The 13341-nt window shown below is 44.8% G+C and overlaps 1 protein-coding gene across 6 annotated transcripts in view; it reads right to left on the bottom strand.

Annotated features, from left to right (window-relative positions):
- Nucleotides 1–6829, bottom strand: part of Snrk (SNF related kinase) — a 54197-nt gene extending 47368 nt beyond the window's left edge. For 3 of the 6 annotated variants that reach the window (XM_087560264.1, XM_087560260.1, XM_087560262.1), the window contains exon 1: nt 6638–6829. The gene's annotated coding sequence lies outside the window, so the exon portion shown is untranslated. The remainder of the gene's footprint in view (nt 1–6637) is intronic. The other 3 variants (XM_087560263.1, XM_087560259.1, XM_087560261.1) reach the window with 1 other exon arrangement.
- Nucleotides 6830–13341: the final 6512 nt, after the last annotated feature.

Below are 13341 nucleotides of genomic sequence, written 5' to 3'. Positions count from 1 at the left end.
AGTCAAGTTATAGCTGTGGAAAAGGCTGTTCCTGAAGGGTGCTTGATGGCCAACCATTTACTGAGTTAGTCACAGTCACTAATTGAAGTGCAGAAAATGCCCAGGAAAGGCAACGCATCAGAAAACTGATCTGTGTCTCAAGGCAAGAAATGGACTTAGGATCCCTAAGGAAGTAGCTAAGAAATAAGATCATCAGAGATTTCAAACTAGTTGAAAAGTTCATAAGCAAATTTTGTTGATTAGAACTCCCATTACCACCCATAGACAGCACTCTATCATTCAGTGAAGACAGAAGTGAATTGTATGGCAAAACCAGTGACTTTTTTATTGTCTTGTTTCAAACTTACAATGTCTCTTACCATAATAAATTGCTCATGTGATTTCCAGTTTGTGTGTAATGGCTTAAAATGGAAAGCCACGGGGCAAAGATGGTGCGCAGTGGATAATGGCATTTGCCACCAAGCCTGACCATCTGAGTTCAATTGCCAGGCACCAGTGACAGAAAGAGAAAACCAACACCTGCACGCTGTACTCTGGCCTCCACACACTCTCAATCAATTGATCAATCAATCAATCAATCAATCAATTTAGACAGTTAAAAGGAGGACCAGAATTCCTGGGAATCTATGTACATAAGGGCATGTTTACATTTGTTATGTTGTTAAATCCTCACACTGGCCATTTAATGAGAAAGACAGCAGGGACACAGAGGTAAATGAAGGGCTCCCTCTACCTCCCTCCTGTGACTGGGGAGAGTTGTCTGGGGTGGACTCCAGGCCCACTGATCCCACCAAGGACTAGAACATTTTCCTCTAATAATGCAGTGCTTCCCTTCTACCCAGACCTCTCTAATTCCCATAGAAGCCAAAACACTACAGTGTACCTCCGTGCATTTCTGGTCTCCTCCATTTCTGACGTGCTATGGAAGTGCTGGTCCCAGCAAGCCACTGAACATAACTCACAATGCCAGCAAAGGCTCACCAGCTAAGTATCACTGACAAATAATTCTTGAGACGTTGAGAGTCTGTGTTTAAGACAGGAACTTATGGACAAACTACTATGCAGAAGAGAGGCTGAGGTCATTACTGGTCACCTAAAAATGGAACAGCTTGAAAACAACAGCCTACAATTGCTTGTACACCATCTGCGGACAGCAAGAATCCTCCCAAACTAAATCACCAGAGCAAGTCAAGAAAAATTCAGGCAAGCTCTAGTTACTGACAAACTTTATCCTTTTCCAAAGAACAAACTTAATGTACTTTGCAAGTCACATTCTTTCCATTTGTTTCAAAAAAGCCATTTCCTTCCTAAGGGGATGGGTACACAGCCATTCAGCAAGGGAATCAATCAGTCCCTGAGGCCAGACTGAAAGACTGTCACTCAAATTTCTCTAGCACTATCATGATTCTTCATGCCAACAGAAATCTATTTAACCTACCGGAAGTTAGGTGAAACAGAACACTAACTTTAAGCTCCAGTCTCTCTATTATTCAGTGTTGTACATCATCATTAAAGACATCCACAATTCTCTTGTACAATACAGCCTCATATTCTATTCATAAACAGGTTAGCACATTGTCCTAGACCCAAAATGAACTTTCATAAACATGACACACCGAAAATGTTTAAAATGTAAACTCTACTCTCTCCAGCCAAGAACCAGAATGAAATAGCGAACCAAGTTTCACAGACCACTCCAAATTTCCCCAGCCATGCAACATACTGAGTGGACACTGGCACAACAGCACAGAAGAGGAGCTGTGGCTTTAAGGTTCCAGATTTCAAAGTGTCACTTGGTGAGCTGTCCCTTCCTCCTGCTCCACAGGCTCATGTTAGGAATGGCCACTCATTTATTCAGCAACTATGCAGAGCATGGAACGGCATCTAGGGCCTGAGAAGCAGTGCAAGTCTGGAAAGCAAAGTCACCACCCAGACAGTTCTACAGCACCCAAGGATCCCTCCAGCTCTTTAGCCTTCCTCCCAGGAGATTCCAGTGCTAAGGACTGCAAGGTTAGTTCCCTAATCTACTACTCTATTCCCTAGTAACCACAACACCCTGTCCCCAACAACACTCCACTGTTTACAACCTCTTGCAGGGACAAACAGTAAAAAAAAGGTGTTCTTTCCTTTAAATCTGCCTTGGGGGTTCACAGAAAGCATCCCAGAGAAATCTCTGCGTGTGCTTAAGCGACAATCTGAAATCATGTTGTGGGAAAGAGGCTTACCAAGAGGGATAGCTTTGAGAGCTTACTCTGGTGGGACAGTACTACCAGTGAAACACAGCTCCAAAGGGCCTGGTATCTTTTCCTCAGGTCTGGGTAGCCCCAACTAATGCTTTACCACCCAGTTTACAGGTCACCATCCTGATGTTCCCTGGTGCTCTTCCCACCTCCTATCACACACCAGCTCCCCATATACACCAGCAGCACAACATCCTGCACCATCATCATCACAACTGTGTAGTCACTAATCTGCATGTCCATTGACAGCTAAGTTCAGTTGTACAAATCACGTGTGTCTTACTCAGTTTTGTAGCCCAGGTACAGTATCTGCACACCCAGTAACTGTTAGGTATAGTATCTACCTAAAACACACTGACACATTTTATTATATGACAGAGTCTCAGATAAAGGGACAGTAATGAAATGATGGCTTCAGAAATTAGTCCGCTGCAAAATGAGTCTGACTGGAAGGACAAAATTCATCTGGGGGCCAGCTAGGAGACAACTAGAAATATCCCCAGGTAAATGATTACCAATGACTTAGATCTGAGGGCTGCCAGAATCTGGACGGTGATAGCGAGGATCAAGTAGAGGAGATTGGCTGTAGAGGGAGACTCCCAGAGCGCAGCATAGGGGCAGGCAGAGAGACATGTGGAGTGAGGAGAGTGAGGGTAGGTGGTACCAACCTCAGACTGGAGATGGAAGACAACATACACAGATGCTGTCAGAGTGCAAGATTTCCTTCTAGTCCCTAAACTGTGTGCCTGAACAACAAGGAGATCCAGCCCATCTGCAGCAAAATAGGCAGGTTTCCATTAATGGCTTATAAGCCATTCTAACTGACGAAGCTGCCTCGTGAGTGCACACACTGTATCAGGCATGGCTCCCACCTGGGGATGTAAGAACCAAAGCAGTCAGCCATCAAGGAGATGCCTGACAAAGTAACCACATGTCAACAACTGAGAAAACCAGGCCCACTGGAGCTGTGGTTTGACCAGTTACCATATCAGTCATGTGGTATGCTGGGGTACTGACTTCATACCCAACAATAAATGGTGTAGGCTAATCTGCAATTGAGCGGTAAACAGAAAAGGATGGATGGACTTTCTTAATTTGCACCTGGAGACACTTAAAGCATCATGTCCCATGGACGGACCAGGCTCTATGACTGAGTTGCTACCAGCAGCAGACTGGGGGGGTCCCAGCCTAAGAAAGGCCTGCTGGGCATAAGCCAAATTCTGGAGGTGCCAAGGGCAATTCATAGGAGGCTCTTGAGGCGACATGGTGAGATGAGTGTTCAGGGAGGACCAGGCAGGAATCTGTAGGCAGGGTCCTCTCCTACCAAAGGCAAGAAATGGTTTCTCAAAAGACCACAACCCAAAACAGATGTGCAGAAAAGCAGACGAGGAAATAATTCTGTGAGAACGACGCAGTTCAGTTCTGTCCTGTCCCAGGCAGACCACACCTCCAGTGCTCTCTCCCAAGGCCACCAAACCTCATGGATTTCACAGTGTGGATCTTCCCAAACCACAACAAAAGCCAACATATCCCAAAGCTGTAGTCATACCTTCCTCCCTTTACAAATGCTTTATAGAACATGCAGTCGTTTTGTGTCGGCCTCAACTCCCTTCCACACACTTAAGTCTGAGTTCTCTAACCACTGACCTCCTCCTCCTTCAACCCCTGCCTGGAGCCTTTCAGACTGGCCTTTAGTGAGAAGCACCCCCTACCGTTCACTGCCTCGGGCTCTATGCAGCTGTCCCTATTCCTGTTAAAAGCTTCCTTCAGTGAGTACCTCAGTGATCCACCACAGCCTGCTTCCCAGCAACTGGTTTCTGCTCTCTCTCCCACTGCTACCCTCCTACCCTGGGGCCCTCCCAAACAGATAAGAACTCCAGGAATAAATGGTTAAGGTTAAGTTCATCCTCCCAAATCCACTCAGCCTTTCTACCCCAGTAGAAAGAAGTAGAAAGAAGATTTTTGTCTGCACACAAAGGGGAGTGCCTGCATCCTGAACAGCAGGACTTCGTTGTATTTTGAGGAAAGGTCTCACTACGGTTGTGCTGGCTATGAAATCCAGGCCAGCTTTAAACTCATGACCCTCCTATCTCAGCCTCCCCAGTGCTGGCAGTGGGAGAGACATAGAGACAGACACAGAGACAGAGACAGAGAGAGAGAGTGTTATCACACATGCTTTTGTTCTTGAGATGCCACACATACTATACAGCCCAGGCTGGTCCTTCCTACCTCTGACTCACAAGTACTGGTATTACTCGGGGCTGAATTAGTTTTCCTACAAAAAAAATGTTTTAGCTAAAAAACCCTCTCTTATGGTTGAGATGCTGGTAAAGTAAGTCTTCAGTATTTCTCACCTATGTGTTTAGGTCAGAAAATCCGGGCTGTGTAGAAAATTCACGGTAACTTTCTTCATCCGAGGCAGTATAATGAACTGATGCTCAGAAAGGTGCAATGGGAAATAAGCCGTGTCTTATTTAATACCAGTGCCTAGAATCGTAGCTACTCACTACCTCTGAACAGCCTTTTCTATTTAGTTTCACTTTCAACAGGAGAACAGCATCCTCGATTTAGTGTGGACATGTCCAGTAAAAACAACACAAATGTCCTTCAATTTTAACAAAAAGACATTTAAAAGGCTTCCTTCCAGGCTTATGTGATTGAGTTACAGGATCACCATACAAAGACCTGACCTGTACACCTGTTCTATAAGAGTAAGAATAATAACTAGTGTAACTTTCCAGTTTTTGGACGTTCTAAACCAGTGGCTCTCCACTGTGAGCTGCGACCCCTTTGAGATCAAACGACCCTTTCATAGGGGCCACCTTAGACCATCGGCAAACATGTTTACATTGTGATTCATAACAGTAACAAAATTACAGTTATGAAGTAGCACCGAAAATAATTTTATGGTTAAGAGTCACAACATGAGGAGACATACTAGTCACAGCAATAGGAAGGTTGAGAACCATTGTTCAATCAAATGTGTCATACTGCAACCACTCATCAAAACTTAGAGTAGTATAAAATTTACTCAGGAGAGTGTAAAAGGATAAAAGAAAATTTCTGCGTAAAATAACTGGCTATGCAAAATTTTAAAAATCAAAAAGTGGCACACCGAGCGTTTCTGATCAGGAAGCTTCGAGGACAGGAATATGAAGTCAGTGCTATGCCCTTGACGTTTTTACCCTGCTTCAATGTGACCTTGGGAATGTCATGTAATTTCTTTCAGCCCTAGGTCTGTAAAATGGGTCAATTTTACACTGACAGTCAGAAAAACCGCTATGTATTTCGTGTTCTTTGAAAGAAACTTTTCTAATTAGTACGTGTTAATTACCACACATACAGAACATTCTTCTTCAAGAACCCAATTCCAAGAGAAATATTTAAGCAGACGTTGAAGACAGATTTCCTGAAGGGAATGGTTTTATAAATCTGGAAAACACTGTAACAAGATTAGAAATTAACAAGTTGATTACATAACCTTGACAACCTGGGCTTCCGACTACACCGATATGAACTGTGATAAGTTAAGGACCAATTTGGGACAGTGTCCCAATCCCTACAAAGAATCCAAACTGAGCCTTTTGACGCTGGACAGGAATCTGCTGGAAACTCAGCACAAAGAGCTGTACACCTGTAGGTCCATCGCTTACTTCACCTTAAAGCTGACAAAAACGCTTCAAGCATCGAGGTGATTTCGCCAAAGCTCCTAAGACTTGGAGAATACGCTCATTTAAATGGAAGAGAAAGTAAGAACCTGACAGCCCAGAGGCCCTACATCCTCTGACTTCTATAGTCTTAGGAACCCCGGAGACACATTCTCCAATGCGTACATGACCCGAACTCACAGCAAAGCTCCTAGGTTGTAGCTGACACCACTGTTAAGAACAACACAGCTGGAGGAAGCCTAGGCATAAAGGGCTGCCACTTTCTGGCTGTCGAGTCCAAGCAAAAGGCAAGGTGTTTGTTTTTATTTCAAATGATTCGGAAAGAAATCAACAGGCGATGTCTACGGAAAAGAACGGCGTCTCCTAATGCGAAAAAATCCGAGCAGTCCCTGGGGAGCCGCACCGCTGCCCCTTCCGCAGCCCGGCGCCCATCTCCGCAGACAACCGCGTCCCCGAGCTATCGTGAGGCGACGGCCGCCCGCCTCTGCAGCGGGACCCAAGGCCCGCGGGGAAACTGAGGCCCGCGGAGCTCGAGTTGCCCGGGGCCCGTGTGCCGGCGCGGCGCCGGGTCGCGACGCGACTCCCGCGCTGCCGCAATCCCGCGGCGGCCGCAAGGGCAGGGCCGCGCCGGGCTGCGCGAGGCCCGCAGGCCGAGCGAGATCGGGGCCGGGGTGGCGCCGCGGGCCGCGTCCTCCGCGCAGGGCACCCCGGGCCGAGCGCGCAACTTACTTTCCGCCTGCGGCGGCGCCCGCCCAGCCCCGCTGAGGCGGCTGCTGAGGAGAAGCGCAGGCCCGGCCCACGCTCCCGCGCGGCGCGCTGCGCTCGCCCTACCTCAGCCGGCAGGCGGGCATCGGTCCGCAGCGGCCGCGGCGTCGACAACTCCCTCCCGGCCGCCGGAACCCCGCACCCAGGGCTAATCATAATACCGAGCGGGCGGCCAGGGGTACGGCCGCGCTGCGCATGCGCGGGCCTTCCGTCATCGTGACGAAAGCGATGGGGTGGGGCCTCATTTGAGGGCGGGGCCTTAGGTCGGGCGGGGCGGGGCTGACCAGGCGCACCTGCAGGCCAGCTCCCGGACTGCTGGAGGGCGTCCTGGCCCTGGCCTGAGCACGTCCTACTTGGGAAACCAGAGGCACCGGAGAATGGAGCTTGTACAGAAGGAAGCACCAGGACGATGGACAGCGGCAGGCCATAGCAGCTACAGCTACAGCTTTCAGGGGATATCTGAGGACAAGCACAGCATCTTGGGGCAGAGGGCAAAGAGCACACGCGCTTTATTTATGAAGGTTCACGCTATCTCCCGTCCAGCTTTAAGCAACGAGAAACAGCGAAAACAAATATACATATGCACATGCATATACACATGTATATATATACATACACACATATACATATATACACACATGCACAAGCATGCTTACACATATCACAAACATGCATACAAATATGTACAAACATGCATAGACATATGCACCAATATATACGCACACTTTTTTTCTTTACTGTTTCTTCTCTCTGGGAATATGTTTGAAGAATTTGCTGATTTGTTACTACTTAAACGGAAAGGAGCAAACCCCAGCACCTGAATGCAAGCTTGCCTCTAGAGTCAAAAGACACTGGCCAGGCCAGGCAGGCAGCCTCTGAGAAGCAGCATGGAGATGTACACACCAGGCATTAACTTGGCTGTTCATGCTTCTGTGCCAAGATGACTCAGAAAGGGATGTTAGTGGTTGCAGGAAAAGAGGGAGTGGACTCCCAGCTCTAGCTCATGGAAAGATAATGAACCGTGGAGATGAGTCCTCTGGGGCTGCTGAAGAGAAGCCAGGTGCCAGGTTTCTCTCACCTACTTTTCCTTCAGTGTTCCCTCATCCCCAGTAAAGAAAGACACAAGCAGGATGAGTTTCTTACATGTCCAAGCCTGGCTCAGCTGACTGGACAAAGAAATCGAAATAGCTTTTGCCATCTCTGTTGGCTAGAAAATGGCAAGTCGTCTTCCTTCATTTTCATTTATTATTTCTTTCTTTATTTTTACTACACCATACACTTTGCATGCCTGAAGACGTCTGGGAAGCAGAATGAATGGGAAGGTGGTCTCTCTGGGTAGTAAGATCTTCTGCTGAAATGTGGGCTTGGCCTTTCAATTATCCTAATGCTTCAACCTGGGTGGTGCACATAGGAAAGCCTCAAGATTGGCCTGTGTTGGGGTTGGGGATTTAGCTCAGTGGTAGAGCTCTTGCCTAACAAGCACAAGGCCCTGGGTTTGGTCCTCAGCTCCGGAAAAAAAAAAAAAAAGATTGGCCTGTGTTCCTTGCAGGCCCCACCTGCAGTCACTCTGACTTAGGATCATGAAAGGATAATGTCATTTGATGTAGAATTTTTTTTTCTTTTTCTCTCTTTCCATCTCGCTTTTCTTCTTTATTTTTTTTTTACATGTGTGTTAGGTGTGTACACAAACAACATCCATGTAGAAGTCAACTTGTAGAAGAGACAGCTCTGTCTCTGCCCCGCCCCCCAACATGGGTCCTAGGGGTGGAACTCGAATTAGCAATCAAGGCAGTGGGCACCCCCACCTACTGAGCCACCTCAGAACTTCTACCAGGGAGATTCTAATTTAGACGCACGTTGAGCAAGTGCTCCTAACTAGGACTTGCACAATCCACTCTTTTGTTGAAAGACCTTTGCCCTCTAGGAACGGTCACTACTCAAGGACACTGTGGCCAATGAAGGAGTTAAAGCATCACTTGTAATGGTCTTCCAAGGGAAGTCCAGTGGCCAAGTTTGTACCCCAAAAGGACATTCGTAACACAGGACAGTGGCTACAACACATGAGCCCTTGAAATGTGGTGTTTATGTTGCTGCTATGTACCTCAGACTCTGACCAAAGCAATACATTGAAGTCAAATTTATGAACTGATTTCAGTGAAATCTGCTTCAGTTATCTTCCTGAGATGAGCATGCAGTGCTCTCCACACAGCAGCCATTTACTTATCTATAGGGTTTCCCTGGAGGCTGGGGCGATGCTGGGAAGAAGATGGCCCATTTTTAGCCCCACACCTTCAATGTGTTAGTTAACATGATATGATTATGCTTGAGCAATATTTTAAAATATTTAAATACAAATTAATGTATTATTACTTTACTTGGCTCTTAATCAACTTTGCTTAGTTTAATGAAGAAACCCCCTTCTCAGATCTTCCCCAAGGCTTTATTTAATACACATTGGTTTCTTATCACTGGGTTTTTTCATGGACCTGCAAGAAGCCTTAATTAGATACATGTTACAAAATTTCAAGATGGAGCTTGCAGCCTTGTGCTACAGTCTCTGGTTCGGATCTCAAAAGCAACAGAGTGGCAACTATTTAAAGAAGTCCTTTAATAAATGAAAACCAGGAAAGTACAACGAATTAGATTAAGATGTGAGAACCAAGCAGATTAGTGAAGAATTATCATTCTCTTCTTGACCCTCGAAAGCAGTGTGTTTTACAAGCTCACCTTATCCAGACAGTATTACTTTTTTATCAGTTACAAAAAAGTTTTTAAAAGTATATTAAAAAGTACCTCTAAAGCAACAGTGATTATTCACCTGAAGTGAATATTTGAGTTGTGACTGATTTTCATTTATATTTTTCAACTAGTCATTTTGTACATTAACACACTTCTAAATTTTCTAACGCATTTGTAAATCCTGGGTTCATCCCAGTCCACAGAAATACTTCATAGGAATGGCCTCAAAGGCTTCCTTCCTTACAGTCTGGCATCGGTCAATCCCACCTAACTCTCTTATCGAAGATGTGAATTGATGCTGTGGTCATGTATGCATGCATGCATGCATAAGTGCGTGCATATGTGCATGTATGTATATGTGCATATGTGTACACATCATGTGTGTGTGCGTGCACTGGTTGTGCATGTGTGTGTACTCATGCACACTCACATATGTGCATATGTGTGTGTAACTACGTGAGTGTGTAATTTAAATGCTAAATACTGCATTTCAAGACCTGGTTGCTCCAAAACAGATCCTCCTGTATACCAGTTTTTGTTGTGCAAACCTTGCCCCTAAGTTATCTGTGATTGGTTAATAAAGATGCCCACAGCCTATAGATGGGCTGAAGAAAGTTAGGCAGGGCTTCAGTTCCTACTTGAGGTCTCAGGAAGGGACTTCAGACATTAAGAGGAGAAGAGAGGGGAAGAAGAACTCATCATGGGGTAGGTAGATTGTAAATGCATGGCCTTGAGGGTCAGCCTATTGGAGAAAGAACAGCCCAGACAGAACATGGAAAATGGTATCTTGAGATTACCAACAGAGAAGTAGATAAAATAGTACAGAGGGCTGATATCTATCCAGCTCTAGTGCTTTAAGGCTTATTATAAATATAAAGGTTTTGTGTCTTTTATTTGGAAACTAAATGATCTGAGTTCTAATCAATTTACCATACTATACAGTAATAGTATAAAATTAGCATAATAGTATAAAAACAACACAACATGGTGTTGTCAAAATATACAAACTTTGGGGCTGGAGAGATGGCTCAGTGGTTAAGAGCACTGTTCTTCTAAAGGTCCTGAGTTCAATTCCCAGCAACCACTCAGTGGCTCACAACCAACTGAATGGGACCCAATGCACTCTTCTGGTGTGTCTGAAGAGAGCGACAGTGCGTAAAATAAACAAATTTAAAAATATACACAAACTTTGATTTATGCCCCCTCAAAATTATATGCACATTATGATCCCATAGCAAATAATCCCTTGTTCAAAACTTCTGTGTAGTCTACAAGACCCTTTATATTGCTGCCCCTGCCTTCATCTCTTTTCTTCTCTCTGTGTGTGTCTGTCTCTGCCTGCCTTCCTCTCCTTCTCCCTCTCCCTCTCCCTCTCCCTCTCCCTCTCCCTCTCCCTCTCCCTCTCCCTCTCCCTCTCCCCCTCATCCTCTCTCTCATTCATATACATCCCAGGTCATCCTCAAACTGTGTTAGGCTGGTCTCGAACTCACAACCCTCCCAACTCAGCCTCAGTGAAAGGTTATACACCACCGGTGTTCACTGTAGTGAACTTCACTGTGTGCCTTCAACTTCCCCAGTTCTTAGAGAGAGAATTGCTGTTTTACACCACCTCACCTTTGCTTTTCCGTTCTCTCTACTTTAAAATGCTGCCTACTACTCCTTCCTCTGCTTCCAACTCTTGTGTACTCCTAAATCCATACTCAGCTTCAAAACCCTCTGGGAAACACACTGCTATCTGGGATAACCAGTGCTGCCCCACTCCAGTCTGATTCAGGAGTTCTCTGGAACTGGCAAAACCTCCACACTTACCACTTAAAGACATTTCCCCCTTTCCAATCTAGACGCCTTTAGTCCCATTTGCTTGCTTAGTTGACTGGCTATAACTCCCAAACACACTATCGAATTGGAAAAAGGGGAGGACATTTCACTATTAAGGATGATCCTTCTTGCTACAGATGCTACTTGTCTGGTTGAGAAATTTCATAGTTTGTTATGAGTTCTATCATGAATGAATATTGGATTTTGTCAAATGATTTTCCTGTGTGTATTCACACAGCCATATGGTCTTTGTCTTTTATTTTTGGTGTGTAGCATTAATTTTCAAATGCTAAGCGAATCTTGTGCTCCTTGGATAAATCCAGCTTGATCCTGTCTAGATGTTGCTAGATTTGACTTGTGACACTTTATAAGGAATATTTTGCTTGTTTTCACGTGCTGTCCCTCAGTGTTTCTGGTCTCATGGAATCAGCAGAGTTGCGCCTCTTCTGCTCCTTCTGAAAAAGCTTGTTAACCTTTGTCATTATTTCTTCTTCAATTTTTTTTTGACAAATCTTCTTCAGCAGTAAAACCAGGGCACAGATTTTTCTTGATGGAAAAACTTCTAATTAGTAATTCAGTTTCTTTAGTTATTCTGTTCTGGCTTTCTGTTTCTCCTCAAATTAGTTTCGACGGTTTGTTTCTGGGAATATGAGCCATCCTCACTTGAGGCCACCTCTTAGCAAGTCTCTTCACCTCTTCTGGGTAACATCACTCAACTCACTGGCTAAGATTTTTTGTTTCATTTTCTTTTTCCAGGAATCAACTTTTGCTTTTACTGCTTTGCCCTATTTTTTATGTTCGTGTCCATTTCCTTCTGGTTATTGTCATCCATCATCTGTTAGGGGTTTAATTTGCTTCCTCCTGAGACCCTTTCTTTCCAAGTTGGTCATCAAAGGCTACATTTACTTTGACATTTTACTTAGCCACATCCCCCACATTTTGAGGGGCAGTGGCTCTGCTTCTAGCTCTTTCAAAGAACTTCTACTTTGCTGTTCGATCTTCTTAGAACCCCTGGCTTATTTGAAAGTCCATGCTTGGTTCCCAATATTTGAGATTTCACAGCTATTTCTTCCCCCAAATTTTGTTATTCTGTCTTTCTCAGAGAACATACTTTGGTGATTTTGCTCTTTTAAATAATAATGAAGTTTGTTTTAGGGACTGTCATTGATAATCTCTTCCTTCTAAAATATGAGTGAAACCTGTTTACATGATATGGCATTCCTTCGATTATATAACGTCAAGAAAGAAATGACACAACTGGCCTCCTGTAGCCATGAGCTCGTCTTCCAACAAAGGGGAGAAAACAGAGAAAGCTTCTGGTTTGTAGGTAGAAGTAGAAATTCTAAGCACGAAAAGAATTCTGCGTAGTGCTGCTTTACAGATGGAAAAGGCACGTAGAAAGGACCAAGGCGAAGCTCTCTGGAAGCCATGTGGTCACTAGCCCAGAGCCAGGACACATGACGTCACTCCTGCAGCTGAGAGGAACCGGATTTTCTTCAACAACCTGAATAAGCTCGGAAACAAATTCTTTCTGGAACCTCAGAGCCCAGTCAGCCGGTGAGACAAAAATGTCAAATATCTGTTTGTTCACTGCTAAGTCTGTGGGAATTTGTTGTGCCACAATAGAAAATCAATATACTAAAGGTGGCCATGGTGGGGCACGCATATAATCTCAGCACCCGGCAGGCATGGTTGGGAGGATCAACAACTCTAAGGCTGCATAGTGAATTCGATGCCATCCTGATCTAATGAGACCCTGACTTAAAACAGAAACAAACAGAATCCAGGATGGGGAGAAGAAAGAGAAGTGGTTTTTTTGTTTGTTTGGTTTTTTTTTTTTTTTTGTTTTGTTTTGGGTTTGTTTGGTTTGGTTTGGTTTTCAGTGGGTTTGGTGGGTTTGGTTTTGGTGATTTTGTTTTTGTTTTTTTCTTGGCAAGTATGGTTTTAGTCTGTCAAAAGTAAAAGTCCTGCATCCTGGCAGAGTTAATTTGGAAAATAAAATAAGATTTTAGATTCTCTTTAAAAGTCAGAAGCCCCTGACTTTGAGATTATAATTTGTAGCATGCACAAGATCGGCTCAATGGCTACTTACACACCCCTCCCCCCCGTAC

Source organism: Rattus norvegicus, chromosome 8 (assembly GCF_021556685.1).
Source record: "Rattus norvegicus strain SHRSP/BbbUtx chromosome 8, alternate assembly SHRSP_T2T, whole genome shotgun sequence".
NCBI classification, from domain to species: domain Eukaryota; kingdom Metazoa; phylum Chordata; class Mammalia; order Rodentia; family Muridae; genus Rattus; species Rattus norvegicus.
Note: the sequence above shows the minus strand (reverse complement) of the source record. Positions and strands in the feature narration are given on the sequence as shown.